Source organism: Delphinapterus leucas, chromosome 2, assembly GCF_059928025.1.
Source record: "Delphinapterus leucas isolate spDelLeu-1000000601 "Yukka" chromosome 2, BTC_Dleu_Yukka2, whole genome shotgun sequence".
In the NCBI taxonomy this organism is placed as follows: domain Eukaryota; kingdom Metazoa; phylum Chordata; class Mammalia; order Artiodactyla; family Monodontidae; genus Delphinapterus; species Delphinapterus leucas.
This window is the reverse complement of record NC_143130.1, coordinates 120,234,039-120,247,558: the sequence shown is the minus strand read 5'-3', so window position 1 is coordinate 120,247,558 and position 13,520 is coordinate 120,234,039. Positions and strand designations below refer to the sequence as shown.

General features: G+C 38.6%; 1 protein-coding gene across 1 annotated transcript in view; it reads left to right on the top strand.

The window, feature by feature from the left end:
- SLC25A21 (solute carrier family 25 member 21) overlaps window positions 1–13,520 on the top strand; it is a 523,712-nt gene that overhangs the window by 4,857 nt on the left and 505,335 nt on the right. The window lies entirely within an intron of this gene.

Here is a 13,520-nt window from a genome sequence, read left to right as displayed (position 1 = left end):
CTAAGTGGCTAGAGAAAGTTACCCATGGGATTATGTTATGTGAACGTATTTTAAAGATATTTTAAAATATAAATTATGAGTTGATTGAAAATTTAATCTTACATACTGTGATGCATTTTTTATTATGAATATATAAAATAATTACTATAATTCACTCATCACCATAAAACATTTTTATAAATGTAACTATTCTCTTAATAAATTATTATGGTAACACTAGTAAATCATATTAAGATGACTAGATGTCTAATGTTTGACTAGTAAATTTTATTCTCAAACAAATTTGGACAAATTATGACTAGTTATCATCATGTCACAAACTCCTTGCATCTAGGAGTACCACAAGCAGCCAGATATATCACTTAACAATCTCTACACTTTCCTAAAGATGACATCTCATTAATACGGCAATCAAGGCATTCATTTCTTATATGTAATTGTGCTATGTCTATTTGTTGTTATGATGTCAGTGACCCCACTTTCTACTTTTTTAGTTGTTTCCCAGTAGTGATGATGAATTTGCACCAATTTGTACACCATTTTGGTCAAATTTCCACAATGTCCAAGACTCTGCCAGCTGTCCCTGACTTGGCTTGATTCAGAGTCCATGACCCTGATCAAATATAACTCAGCTGGCCCAGTAGGGAAATGAAGCTAATTGATGAACATCCTAACCTATGACTAGTGATTCATAAGTATCTGTATATTGGCTTGGATGATCATTCTGGGTATTAGACACAGCTAAACTCAAGGGATGTTAAAAGTAGATCAAACTCTAATCCTACTTACACTGTTTTGTTGGATGATACATATTTGGCATAAATATAATGTGTTTTTCCATCATGTTCTTACAATTGTAACTAATATGAATGAAAATCAGTACATTTATAAGATAAATTAAACATAGCATAGTTGACTTACATATTTAGTACTATGAAGTTACAATTGATAAATGATGAGAGTAATTTATACTTTCATCATAGTGAAAAAGTCATTTTTTTCCCCACTTGGCCAATAACATTTTCATAAAACTTTATATTTATTGGGCTTTTATAAGGCAGGCTAATCATGTTACATATACTACGTCAAGGGCCAAAAATAAATTAATATACGAGAGGAAGAATTTTAATAAAAACAAAATACACTTGAATTGCTAACACTGAAGTTCTGATTACTGATATTGTCATCAAATGCAACACCAGTGTGTGTATGTATTATATGACCTTTCGATGGTAAAGGTTAGAAATACTTTCTATGACTGTACAGCAGAAGCTAACAAAACATTGTAAAGCAACTATACTCCAATAAAAAGTAGTAAAAAATACATTCTAGCTTTCTTAAGGGTAAAAAAAAAAAAAGAAGCTGGAGAGGTTTACTGGAGAAATACTAGGGTATCTCATGGAATTCAAAGTCTGAAATGCATTCCTGAGAACTGACTATAATCAGGAGCCGGAGCACTGAGGGGATCTCAGGAAGTGAACTCTTGCCATTTCTTACTTCTTCCCTTGGCCAAATGGTTAAGCATTTCCAAGGCAGCAAGGTGGTGGCTAATAACTGGGTCCCAAGTAATACTTCTATAGCCATTAGGATGGCTTGTCATACTTCCATAGATTTGCCCAGTGAGGAGCAAACGTGACCAAATGGATTCAGACAGTTAATTACTTACACAGACAGCAAAAGCAAGTCATTGTGGTGTCAGTTCCCTGTGCCCCTTGTTCTGTAGACAACACAGAACTGAAGAAGCCAGATAACAGATGGTAAGAGTGATGGGTCACTCTGTTGTTGAGGAGTTTTATAGACTTACGCTGAAGTCTGCAGCTTTACCCTAAGTGGGAATGAGGTGGAAAGTCTTGTGCTGAACTGAAACTAGGGAGATGGATGAGAAATGGCCTTGTGTCAGTCTTCCACAGGATAATGGGAGAAACAGCTTCCCAACAGCTCCTCACCAGGCTGTTTATCTTCCCTTATGTTAGAAGAAATCACAGGGCATTCTGCTAAGACTCAGGTCAGACTGTGGTCAAGCCTTGCCTACATGGTCTCTGTGGAGATGAGCAAGGATGTCAGGGTGCCAAGCTTTGGAGACATTTCCCTGTTCCTTCCTGGTATATTCATCAGTTTTCTTTCTCACAGATGACTGCTGTTTTCTGCTCTTCAGTTCATGTGTCAGAATGTTGCCCCTAATAGCTCCTGAGCTTACATGCTCTTGACTTCTGTAAAGAAAACAAGAGACTAACTTGCTTATTTTTCAGTCCCAGTGTAAAATGCTGAGGAAGGACTCAAAATAACCCAGTATTGGTCAGGGGCCCACCTCTGCACCAATCAGTTGTAGCCAGTGCCCGCAGGGAGGGGTGAGGATCTCGGGGGAGATTATTTTCCAAAGAAGCTTAAACACTTCATGAGATGGGCAGTTGGTGTCTTTTATAGTGATATACATGTGTCTTTTGTTAAAAGGTGGTTTGTAATATTTGCATTTAAGAGACCAAATGATGCACTGATAGTTGCTTGGACAATACACATCTAAAGACTGGCCTTGAGTTTGTAGCTATAGCTATTATATATAGATATTGTTATCAATGGCAGCTTTGTTTTATATGATGAAAGCTGTGCTCAAGAGAAGACAATATGTACTGGAGTTTTATAGAGCAGGCTCCTAGTCTGCATTCTTAGCTTCAAGTAATAGCATAAAATTCAGGTGAGTAAGTAGAAGCCAATGATGAGAGCATCAGGAAGATCAACAAGGCCTAATACTGCAGAGGGGGTAAGGTTGAGATGGAGAAGAGGCCATTGGATTAGTACTCAAAGTTGGTCCATGGATGAGCAGCAGGGAGGGGCATGGTGGCGCCTGGAAGCTTGTTAAGAATATAGGATCTCAGGCTAAGCTTACTCCAGACCTTCCATATCAGAACCTGCATTTCAGGAAGGTCCCCAAGTCACTGGTTTGTACTTTCAAGTTTTAGAAGCACTGAATTAGAAGACCTTTGAGAAAAGAGATTCCATAGAGTGGGAGCCAGATTGCAGAAGGTTGCAAGTTAAATCTTTCTTGGCTTTCATTGCTGACCAGAGAGAGAGAATGAATTCTGTACTCCTTAATTGCATGTCCTCAATTTAGCTTTCAGGCTTATTTTCCTGTCCTCTGCCATACATTCCATTCGGTTGCTGCTCAATAGATCTGCTCACTACACTCGAATGTTGCCTGTGCCTTTCCACCTTTATTCCCAATGCCTAGACTGTCTTCCCCTAATTTTCTCTACCTTTTGAAACCATGCCCATTTTCAAGGCCTGACTTGAAAACCATTTTCTGCATAAATGCTCCCAGATCGCCTCTACAGACACACCAGCTTTAACATTCTCATTAACACTGAATGATACAAGTAATAAAAATAACTAACATTTATGGAGTAAGTACTAAGTTCCATACCCAGTTCTAAGCTTTACATGTATCAACATTTTAAATCCTCATCACACCTCCAGGATGAAGAAACTGATACCCAGAGGGTCTAATGAACTTGCCTGTGGTTGCACAAGCATGCAATCATTTCTATAGGAACAGGCTACAAGAGGGACTAGGTAAATATTATTCCCATTGGCAGATATTTTTAGAAGTTGGAGAGATCAAGTCTACTATCCTTTACCATCTCTCTATCTTTTATTAGTTTACATCCCTTAAAACAACTTTTATCTACAAATACAATCCTTACCGTCTTTTTGCATAATAGTATCTTGCTCTCTCCAAATAATTCTATGTGTGGGCACAAGGTTTGCATTTAGTGAAAGGAAATTCTCAATCCATTTAGCACCTCTATGTACAGTTGGGCAGATTGTGGACTGAAAAAGGGCTCTGGCCACTTGAGCAAGTAGGAGCTGAAATCTAGTCCATGCACTGATTCATAATCTATGTATCCTAGAGCAGAGATGAGTCCACCTTGGGGAGAAGGGAAACCTTTTTCTACTTCTTGAAAAGACACTAAATGGATTGGCAGCAAACCTGACAGCAACACTGACAGAATTCCCCCAAGCTTGCTAGAGCTCCCAAGGTCCCTGGGCCTTAGCATCCCCCAGGTCCCACATCATTCTGTTTCTGCTCTCAGTGGGGCTCTGGCTCTGGCTCTCAGAGGTTTCCCTTTTATGCACATCTCTTCCTTTAGCCAGGAGCATGGCTCCACCTCAGACCCTCCCATTCTCCCTAATGACCAATTTGGGCTCTTCCATGTGTTTCCAAAGCTCATGGGGTTCTTATTTCCCATGTCGTGTAGGAGCCTCTTAGGCCTGTGCAAATGGGTATTCTGCCCAAGTTCTCATAGGGCTCTGGCACTCAACTTCAGAAATCTCCCTGGGTCTCTGACGAAGTCCCCTTGACCCCCTGAGAGACCCTGCTTTTGCCCAGGCCTGTCAGGCTCCCTCCCGAGGGCACACCTAGGCCCTGTCCACGCTGAATTTTCTCCACAGTGGCATCACTAGGACCCTCCTCCTCCTGCCTCCCCAAATCTTGCATTCATATTCCTTGACGTCTGCAAGTTCCACTCAGAATTCTTCTTAGGGCATTTCTTTTCCATCTGTCTTATACATGATCAACATGCTGGCAGGACACTGATTTATTTCCCAAAATTTCCAGGCCGTTGTTTCTTCCTCTCCAGCCCCATCCTAATCCCCTGTATCTTGTAGGCAAACACCCTACCACATCTTCAATCACTGTTTTTATTTTGTCCATCTGGCTGGAGATGTCTTAGTCAAATTGTTTAGTCAAAGTATCCTGAAAATAAGTTTTCCAGTTTTGCACTAAACGCAGTTCAATTACTTTGTATAGTTTATCTCATTAATCATCTTCAAGGGATCAAATGAGAAAGTGAAGTGACTTTCTGGAGGAGGAAAACCTGGGATTAATGGATAGGCTGCTGGGAGATTAACTATTGAGAGTACATGTAAAATGTACATTATATTGATGGGAGAGAGTCCAAGGCTTTCAACCTAAAAAGGTCACTAAAAAGGTATAGGATTTTTTTTTTTTTTTTTTTTTTGCGGTACGCGGGTCTCTCACTGTTGTGGCCTCTCCCACTGCGGAGCACAGGCTCCGGACGCGCAGGCCCAGCGGCCATGGCTCACGGGCCCAGCCACTCCGCGGCATGTGGGATCTTCCCGGACGGGGGCACGAACCTGTGTCCCCTGCATCCGCAGGCGGACTCTCAACCACTGCGCCACCAGGGAGGCCCAAGGAAAATTCTTTTTCAGAATGCGTGCAAAGGGGACACGCACGTGATTTAGATAAATGGCACCTTTGGAAATTCAGGATTTGGCAAACTGCATTTGTTTGATAATAAATAGCAGGTTGTCGTGAAACAGGTGAGCCTTTATGACACATCAGAGGGAGGCTGGAACCCATCATCTGGGTAATTAGGGAGGAAAAATTCCCCTTATTTCAACCCCATAGGAGGAAGCAAGTCTATTGATCAAATTAATTATGAAATACCTTTAAAGGATGTGTCTTAATTGAAATAGTCTTGTCTCTCTCAAAGAAAATCTAGTTCTCAAAAATATGAATTTAAGAACAAATAAACTATGAATTAAATAAGTACATGTCAAAGGATTTATTTTACTGTCCTTCACTGAAACATGTTTTAAAAGTGTAAGTATAGTATGTGGGCACATGATTCAACTGATATAAGAACATAAAACAACTTTTACACATTTTAGGAACACCTTGTTAAACCAGCCCTTCCTCACTTCCCTACTCTCTGGCCCTGTGCCCCACCACTGTCTTGACTACAACATCTCAGGCCATTGAGAATCTGGTGTTTTAGGTATAGTACAATAGGTGCTCAGAAATGTTTGTTGACTGTACTAATGAATAAATATCAGAAGCCCAACCCACATAATATTATTCTTAGGGTCCTACTCTGAAGAAAGAAAAGTACTCTGGGGTTCTAGTCATCAGACAACTGATACTTGCAACAATATTTTCCTTCAACAGTGTTTTATTTTATTGTAATCATTTAAGAAATGACATGAAAACATTCAAGTCTGTAATCTCTGCCACCTTCTGAGTGAGAGGCCCATGATCACTTTTAAGATTTATGTATCATCTTTCGTTCCAGGACCCCAAACTGAAAAGAGATGCACCAATCATTTTCAGACATCTTTATGATTTACATATGTGGTATCTTAAAATGACAATGAACGAAACCAGGTTAAGGGACTTCTACAGGATTCTTTATAATTGTTCCAGACTTTAACTATTTTTCTTACCAATTTTCTTTTCCTTTTGCTTTTAAATTATTATGTTTGTGTCAATTATTTCCATATTTTGATGTGATCATGGTTTATACACCTTGTAAATATTATTTTTTAAAAAAAATTTTATTGGAGTATAGTTCCTTTACAATGTTGTGTTAATTTCTACTGTACAGCAAAGTGAATCAGCTATACGTATACATATATCCCCTCTTTTTTGGATTTCCTTCCCAGTTAGTCACCACAGAGCATTGAGTAGAGTTCCCTGTGCTATACAGTAAGTTCTCATTAGTGATCTATATATCAATCCCAGTCTCCCAATTCATCCCACCCCCACCTTTCCCCCTTGGTATCCATATGTTTGTTCTCTACGTCTGTGTCTCTATTTCTGCTTTGCCTATAAGATCATCTATACTATTTTTCTAGATAGTATTTTTCTATATGCATTAATATACGATAATTTGTTTTTCTCTTTCTGACTTACTTCACTCTGTATTACAGTCTCTAGGTCCATCCACGTCTCTACAAATGACCCAGTTTTGTTCCTTTTTATGGCTGAGTAATATTCCATTGCATATATGTATCACATCTTCTTTATCCATTCCTCTGTTGATGGACATTTAGATTGCTTCCATGTCCTGGCTGTTTTAAATAGTGCTACAATGAACATTGCAGTGCTTGTGTCTTTTTGAATGATGGATTTCTCTGGGTATATGCCCAGGAGTGGGATTGCTGGGTCATATGGTAGTTCTGTCACCTTGTAAATATTCTAGTAGGTCTGTATCTTTTGAATGTTATTGACAGTCCCTGTTTATTAGTTTGTTAGGGCTGTCTGAACAATGTACCACAAACTGGGTGGCATAAAACAACAGGAATTCATTGTCTCACAGTTCTGGAGGTTAGAAGTCTGAAATCAAAGTGTGGGCAAGGCTGGTTCCTTCCAAATCTGTTGTATGCTTCTCACCTAGCTCTGGCAGTTGCCCACAATCCTTGTGTTCTTTGGCTGTTATCACATGGCTTTCTCTCCCTATTTGCCTCTGTGTCTGTATCCAAATTTCTCTCTTCTTATAAGAACACTGCTCATTGGATTAGGGCCCACTCCAGTCTGGTATGACCTCATCTTAAATTGATTATGTTTGCAAAGACCCTATTTCCAAATAAGGTCACATTCTCAGGTACCAGGGGTTAAGACTTGTACATATATTTTGTGGGGGATACAATTCAACCCACAACAGGCACTTCATTTTATTTTTCTCTTCATATTGTGTTTCTCAAATTCACAGTCCGTATCTCAAGCTATGGTCCTGTGTTTCTCTTCCTTTCATTGTCAACCTTTGTGAAAAGTTCCTCACTCAGTTTTCAACCTACTCTAATTGGCATATCTGCCTTTACCTTTTTGCTGAAACTGTTAACTACTGGTTTTCATTCCTAATTTTACCTAATCTTGGTGGAATTTCACATCTGTAACCAATTTTTCTATTTAAAGTTGTATCTGCTGTTGATTTTCACCCCCTTCTCCATGTATGATCACTCTTTCACTGTCTTCTTTGCTGGTTCGTCTTCTTTCCCTTTCCTTAAAAATTGATGTTCTGCAGGGTTCCAAGTTCTCTACGAATCCCCACTCTGCTATCTCTGTGCTTTCTGGCTTCAGTATTATCCACGTGCAGGTAACTCCCCGATCTATATTTCCAACTTTTCTGTGCCCCGAAGACTTGAATTTCTAAATTATACAGTAAAAATTATGTGGAAATCAAGAGTCGTGTGGATTCTAATGATTTTAAAAAATATTTCGGAGGTAAATTTTGAAACTGATGTTAGATCCTCAGATACCAGTTTCTCTTTGTTACATAGCTGTGCTCATCCTTATTTTGAGTTGTTTTTTCTCATTCATTCTTTTTGTTATCTTAAGAAGTTGCAAATGAACTTCTCTGGGTGTTTGTTTGGGTTGGGTGGATCCTACCTAATTATTTAGTCAATAATTACAATAAGACAATAGGAAATGATAAGATAAATCTTAAGTGCTAACACTTATTGAATGACTACTATGTGTAAAGCACCTTACTTTGCTTATATCATCAATATTAATTTGTAATTTCTTGAGGATGAGGAAAGGGAAGCTTAGAGAAATTAACTTGCTTGAGGCCAGTGACAGAGCATGGGCTCAAACTCTGTTCTCTTTGCTTTCAAAGCTTTACTCTTACCCACTACCCCACCTTGCCTTGTATGCAGAATGATGTATCAGGTTAGCAGCCCCCATACAGAGTACTGCCCTTGTAAGACCTCTTTTTTTTCTAGTTGGGTTAAATATTGTAGCTGCTCTGGGAACTTGAGTACTGATGAACAAACAGGGTCTACCCTTGATGCAACTGGCCATTTCTTGTTTTTGCCAGATCTTTAAGTACCAGCCACAGCACTGATATGAAATTCTCCATATTACCCAGCAGGGGGCTCTGTCAGCATCTACAGGGCTACATCTTTTCTGCCAGCCCCTACAGGCAATTGATTATGAACAAGCTGAGCCTCAGTCCTCAGGTGATTGTTCATCGAACCCTTATACAATTAGGTAAGGCACTGGAATGACTCAGCCAACTGGACAAGCTAATCTGTGACAAAGGAGGACATTTAAGTTGCAGAAAAAATTGATTTGTCTTGAGCCTTTTAATTTGTATGAGTCTGGTAGCTTTAGGTTAGACGCAAGGGTGAATTTAGTTGAATGTCTGTAAAAACTAGAATGGACTATTGTAGGGAGAAGATATAACTTTGGAGAAAGAATAATGAAATATATGTTTCAATAGGATTGAATGACACCTAAAATAGAATTGTGACCAAAAAGTTTTACATTGTGTGTGTATGTGAGAGAGAGAGAAGACATGCCAATGTCCTAATATTTCTTGAAAAGTGACCTATATTTATGAATCATCAAGTCTACCCAAATCAGAATAATGCAATTATGTGAAACTTTGGTTTTAGTTCTTGTTCCTGTGGCTGTTGTTGTTATTATTACAATCATTATTTTGGAGAATGGTTGTAGAGATAGAGTAAAATGCTTTGGAGAGATTTCAGAATGAACAGGGTTATTCTGGAACTTTCTTCTAGGGTAGTACATTTGGTTAGCTACTGTATCACAGTGGGCAGTAACATCTAAGAACTTCATTCTGTACTTGGGCAGACCTATAGATGGTGCTGTCTTCCTATAATTTTGGTGATTTGCTCAAAAAAAAAAAAAAAAAGGGAAAAGCTTTCTGATGACAGAGTTAGATGTAGAAGTGTCTAGACTTTTAATTAGATTCCACCATTGTAAAACATTTGGAACAGGTGCCTTACATAGATTATAGAGGATTACACACTTGAAAAATGTAGAGGACTGTACTTTCAGAATTAATTTTTCCATTTAATTATAGTTCTCAGCTATATATGGAAAAGTAGGTTGCTACATATAAGAGGGGTGGAAGAAAGTAGTGCTTCCATCTATTGCCATAATGTGGTGCTTTTGAATTTAGGGTCCTCGATCAAATAACAGTTGTTGATAAGCTTAACATAAATGTCATATTAGTTGCTTGTAGGTCTTGGAGATTACCTTGTGAAAACAGAACTCCTAGATTCCATAATTTTGTTTCTTTAAATTCTCAGGGTTAGAGTGTGTGTTACACTAAAAGTAAATGATAAGCTTCTGTGAGCAGGATCTAGAGTGCCAAATGCATAGTTCTTTTTATTTATCTATCTGAGGCTGCCACTCAAAACGCCGTTTCTTGTTTTCATCTAGTGGCATTTAACATGAGAAAGTGAGAGAGATGTATGAAGAATATAGTTTTTTTTTTTAATTTAAAACTTTTATTTATTTACTTTTGGCTGCACTGGTTCTTCATTGCTGTGTGCAGACTTTCTCTAGCTGTGGTGAGCGGGGGCTACTCTTTGTTGCGGTGCACGGGCTTCTCATTGCGGTGGCTTCTCTTGTTGCAAAGCACAGGCTCTAGGCACGCAGGCTCAGTACTTGTGGCTCGCAGACTCTAGAGCACAGGCTCAGTAGTTATGGCACGTGGGTTTAGCTGCTCCGCGGCATGTGGGATCTTTCCAGACCAGGGCTTTAACCCGTGACCCCTGCATTGGCAGGCGGATTCTTAACTACTGCGCCACCAGGGAAGCCCCTATATTTTTCTTAAACATAAGTTCTATACAGGAAATTATCTTTCTTTAGATTAATTTTATACAGTGTGTTGTGGAGTTAATGGGAAATACCAGTACGTCCTTTTTGCTGTAAATGAACCTTTAACCACGAGATGGCAGTATAACTTTCCCATGTCTTTTAAGCTATTTCTAAAATGATTACTAAATGAAACAAATTATTTTTTAATGAGAAATGTATACAGTTATGAAATTTTAGGAAAAAAATAAAGAAGATGAATATTAGAAGCACCAAAGATTCTAGCGATTTTTTTTGATTGAGCAGTTTTCATTGCACTAAACATGTTTATACTGTATCTATCTCTTGTTTTTTATTTTTTAATTTAATTTAATTTTATTTTATTTTTGCGGTACGCGGGCCTCTCACTGTTGTGGCCTCTCCTGTTGCGGAGCACAGGCTCCGGACGCGCAGGCTCAGCGGCCATGGCTCAATCACCTGAGGATCTGCTCCGCAGCATGTGGGATCTTCCCGGATCAGGGCATGTGGGATCTTCCCGGACCGGGGCATGTGGGATCTTCCTGGACCGGGGCACGAACCTGCATCCCCTGCATCAGCAGGCGGACTCTCAACCACTGCGCCCCCAGGGAAGACCCTATCTGTTGTTTTTTAAATCTTGCGAAGAGTGAGCCCCTTTTAGGTGGAGAACAAGTCTTATTTATTTTGTATCTCTAGGCCCAGCAGAGTGCTTAGAATGTAGTAGCCACTCAGTAAGTCTATTTTTATTTAAATTGCATTTGCCGCAAAGCAATATAGTTCTGCTGAGACCTGTTTTGCTTTTGTGCCCCTGCCTAACCAGCCCTCAGTGTGGCAGAGGTAAAGAAAAGACCTTTTAGTTTAGAAGCCAAGTACTTTGAATTTTTTCATAGCACCTTGTTTTGCCAGTGGTGAGGGAATGTTCCTTGTAGGAGTGATAGTTTCTCAGAACAGCACTGAAAATAAGACTTTTATTTTTTGATCAAAGGTGTCTAGATGAAAATGGTCCTATGCTAAACAGTATGATTTGCTTTCTATAATGGGATATTTGACATCTAATCAATGTAAGATGCACAGTTGCTGCTTATGTGCAGCTATACACAGAAATATGTTATATTGTAAACTCAGAAAGGAAGTCTGTTACTTTCCATTATTTACATAAGTTACAAATGGATGACAAGTTTTTTTTGTGGGCAAGTTAAAAATTTTAAAAAAAGACAGCTACCATGTATAGAAGAACATATAAGACAGATATATAAGAAAAAAAGAGGAATGCAGTTATCATGTTTGAGAAAATATAGAGTTTCATGTAATACCTTAAATGTGTAGCTCGTGTTCCAAAAATTTGTAGTTTTAGGTTAAGCTTTTGCAATCAGGGTGCATTTCCTTCTAGAACAATGTTATGAAATTTGTAGGTGAGCCGCAAAAATCTTTTTTTTAACCTGTATTAAGTGTGAAATATCACTAATAGGAGCCCTGAACTTCCAGGACATTTAGGACTCTTAAGACCAACTCTAGGATCCTGTGCCCTTCTGAGGTTCACTTCCCTGGAGTGTTCAAGGGCTGTAAGCAATGGGGAGTGAGAGTGAGACATTTATATGTGGAGGTAGCCTGGTGGCATCTCCTTAGCAATGAGACAGAAATGTGCCAGCAGCCAAGAGGGAAAGGGTGCCAGCAGGATAAGGAGGGCCCTTTGAATGCGGCTTCGCATTCACAGATGACCTTGTAAATTTAAACTTCTGGCACTTCTTTCAAATAAAGCTAGACATAAAGTCATAGCTTTTGTCATTGCAACTGTGTGTTTTAAAAGCATTACTATGTGAAATTTAGGCATTTAAAATAAGCTACATTTTAATAACTCTGTTAGTTGGCATTTCTTTACTTTTTAATAGAGGAAATTGAGAGTCTCAAAAAAAAACAGAAGATCTCAGGTCTCTTTGAACCTCTGAGAAACTCTGGTCTTAAGGGACAAGGGCAAATGGGTTCTAGAGGTTCTCACTCCAGTTGTTTCTGGACATATTTGTGCAATGAATAAATGGATGGATGGATGGATTTTGAATAGTCAGACAGCAGAGGAGGACCAAAGGGGAAGTACAAACCAAAAAACTGTAATATAGGAAGCATCAAGGTTGGAGAAAATGAGGGTTGTGGTGGTCATTATGTATAGGTTGTTAGGAAATTAATTATTAATGCATTGGAAAATGTCTGCATTTTTGTTATGGTTTGTGCAGTCTATATGAACTTATGTATTCTTGCATTTGAATGAACATGAGGGAAGTCATACTTTTAATATATACTTTATTAACATTGTATAGCTGGAAAAATAGCCATATATTAAATTAAAAGAAAAATCCTAGTTTTTATATTTTATTGATCTGTAACGTTGACATGTTTATTTAAATGTAAGAATTCATAATACTAATCGTTAAATAAGCTTGATGTAGAACAATGACAGATACTAAAACATATTCTTATTTCTCTCAGTAGACAAAAAGCTCCCTGAGGATAAGAATCTTGGACTGTTTGGTATCCTGCTATATCCCTAGGGCCTAAAACAAAATTTGGTACAGGATAGGTACTCAATAAACATTTGTTGAATGAACAGATGACTGAATGAATGAATGTCACATTTATTTTGATTTTCAATTTTGAATGTTAATTAATTTGAAATATTCTAAACCTTTCATGGAGACACTAGAGCATATATTGCCTCCTAAATGACCTGAAGGAGTTGGTCCAGTTCCCGCCAGGCCCAGTACATGTCATTGATGCTGAGGAGAATCATTGCTGCTCTCCTGCCACCAAAGTGAGACATTACCCCAGGAACCACGTACTGCTTAAGTTGCACTTAAGTTCCATTTTATTCCTAACAGCTGCAAAGGAAGAAAAAGAAAATCTAAAGAAGCTTATTTTTCCTGCCCTGATTGTTCTAAGTAGGAGTCAATCTTGGAGGGATTTTAATCCTAAATACTGTAAGTCCCATTGATTCTGTGAATGGATGTGTGCCTGGATCTTGACTGTGCATGGGTGTAGACCTGTTTCTTCCCAATACCTGGTTTCTCAGGAATGATTATAACAAGGGTAGACTGATTGTTGAGTTGTTTACTATTTGGATGTTGGTTTATTTTCTCAAACTCAA